A 3,231-nucleotide genomic window follows, 5' to 3' on the forward strand; every position below is an offset into this window, starting at 1 on the left:
TATAAAAAAATATACGCATAAAACAATTAGTTTTATGAAAACATCACGAATTCACATGTTTCACTTTTAGCATATAAATTCACCCCGGTGTCTAATAATAAATCAAGCAAAAGAGGAAATAGTCTAAGTAAATGTTATTAGGTTTGTTTGAAATACCAAATTTTACAGTCCACTCTTTATATTATTATATTAACGTATACGCAGAAATTAAAGTTTACGTATATTTTATTAACATGAAATGATCATTGATGTTAAGTAATACAAAATTTAAATTTGATTCAATCAAATGCTCATGTCAAAAGTCAACATCTAAATTTTTTATATAAATATTTTTTATTAAATGTGAAACAATCTCGAAATCGTTACTTTTAGACTTTTTGATAGTGTACAATGATCTCTGAGTATACATTCAAAGTATTAACGTCAATTAGTGATACTATATTTTATATAAATAGAAATTAATTGAATCATCATAATACCATATTTAGTACTATAATATCAATTATAATACTTTTACATAGTGTATAGATATGTAATTGAAAATTTTATGTCAAAATTAATATTAAATATTTAATTAACTAATTTAGTACATTTATTGATGCATGTGTTGGGTAACAGTCAAATCTACCTGTCAAGGAGCACAGAGAGTTGAAGGCCAGTCAACTAACTTGAATGCCAAGATTTGAAATTGTTTAATTTAATTATTATATTTTTGGGGAGAAATAAAAGATTCCATTGTTGGTATAATGTTTAATTAACTGAATGTTGTGTCTTCAGTAGCCTATGCAAAAATTACATTGAAATCTTACATAATTTAACCTCCTTCCTTTTATATATATTTGTGATATTTTGTTGGCATTTTATCAGCAAAGTATTTGTTGATTGGTGCTTCTTCGTCTCAAATTAATTATCATATTTTTTATTTAATAGTTGTTTGACTATTTTGTTTTTATTATGTCTTAAAATATTATTATTTTCATTCAAAATTTATTATTAGGAATATGTGTACATTTTAATATTAAAAAGTGCATGACATATTAGCATAAATGGATAAAAAAAATATGGTGAAAATCGCGTCTCAAACTTTGCTTTAAAAACTAAGAACAATAAATGTTTTTTTTTTTTTTTTATATCCTAATTGACTATTTTAAATACCTATTTCACCCTTTGCATTATCAAGTTTATCTTCTCTTTTTATTTCTTTTAAATCATGAATTTTTATTAATTTAATCTATGTTACAAATATTGTATTGTGCTTAGATCTTGAGGTTAGTATAGTGAAAAAGAGAATCACGAGTTCACGACAAAGAAAAATATTCTAAATCTCTATTTCATTTACTAGTATACAAAAGAGATTAATTATATATTGAAGGAAGATCTTATTGGCAAAGCTTTGACTCTTCAACTAGTTCGGAGATTGTTTGACTCACACATTTTTGAGCAGTTGTATTTCAGAGGGGACAAATTAAGAATTATATTGTTGGATATATAAAAAACATACCATAGTGAGCTTGAATCTAAAGAAAAAGATATATCCACGCCTCAGCCTAAATATTCATTGATTTTTTTAAAACTATAATTTATGATATTTTCATCAATTTTTTCATAAATATTAAGAAATGCTCTATATTTTTTAATACGGATGAGAAGTATTTTGAAACAAAAGCAAGCATATCTCTCCTTAATTAGCATCTACATTTGGTGAGAAAACACAATATTCAAACAAAAGGTAGGCTATAGAATTCAAATGGATAAAAATTACATTATCTTTACTACTCTTTTTGTAATTATGGGTACGAATAACGAATTTAACATAATGATTAAACAGTTTTAAATTAGTCAAAACTGAAAGGAAACTGGTGAGAAATAAAACAAAAGGGATAATAGCACTTTTGGTGACTATTCTGATATTGATCTTTGTAATATTTGATGAAGAAAATGTTAAATGTTGCATCATCAGATATCACAAGAATTAAAATTAAAATTTATCAATAAGCAAAGAATTATAATGCTTTTAATGACATATGAACTGATGTGTAAGATTGCTAATAGTTTTTTTTTTATCTGGTGTCTGAAGTCCGTATTGGAGCTTCAATTAAATTTGAATCGGACACTGTAATGTCCATTCAGAGGTGGCGCTCCCAACACAATTTTCTCCTAAGGCTCGAACCCAAGACCCTTGATTAAAAATGAAACAATTTCATCAGTACACCATAACCAATATAGATAAGATTGCTGATAATTCTCACCAAACATGTATAGATCATCTTAAAACCATGTTCATAATTTTCTCAATTTTCTAAAAGCAAGAAAGTCAACAAGGTCGAGTTCAAAAATTGATAGTGCCAAATTTTCAAAGATTTTTATTTAATAAAATACCTTTCTTTTTTCTTTAAAAAGAAAAAGGTAAGTGATATTAATTAGATATGGAGAGAGAAAGGCCATTATTTTTGGCTTTATATTGTGTGTTGATTTATTGGACCATAATATATATTATAAAAATCTTTGAAAATAGAACATCTATAATTAGGAAAAGTTTGAAGTTTCTTATCAGAGAGGGCATTGACTAGGTGACAATCAAATCTTTTCTTTTCGCACTATATTCGATATTTATTTTGAAGTATTAATTAATTTGATATTATGTTGAATAAAACTTATTAAAAGGCAAAATATTTTATAATATTATGTATTTTCTTAAAATTCAAAACATAAGTTTTATTCATCTTGTCGTCACACAAACAAGTCATCAAATAAAAAAATCTTTATTCCTCTTAACCTAAGTGACTTGTCTTCCTAATATCACTCACCACTATAGCAATAAAATTTAATTTTTTTTAAAAGAGGTACTTTTAAATAAAAAGGCTTACTTATATTTGATGTTTGTGATAATTAACTATGATAATCTAATATAGGTAAATAGCAATCTAGCTACATTATATATTGAAATCAAATAAACATAATTTATTACGATTTTATAATTCAATAAAGTGAATACAACGATTTAATTAATCATGATTAATTAAGTATTTGAAGCTATATTATAAATACATATCACACATTTATAATTACTAATTTGGTGTATATATCCAAACACGGATAAGCTTTTATCATATGACATATATCTTTTATATACATTTTTATTTTTGATGTGTTGATCATCACTAATAAATTTATTTTTGTATCTCAAATTTATTATTTAATTGTGAAATTATATGATTTGACGTAAACACA

Source organism: Solanum tuberosum, unplaced genomic scaffold (assembly GCF_000226075.1).
Source record: "Solanum tuberosum cultivar DM 1-3 516 R44 unplaced genomic scaffold, SolTub_3.0 scf00174, whole genome shotgun sequence".
NCBI lineage: Eukaryota > Viridiplantae > Streptophyta > Magnoliopsida > Solanales > Solanaceae > Solanum > Solanum tuberosum.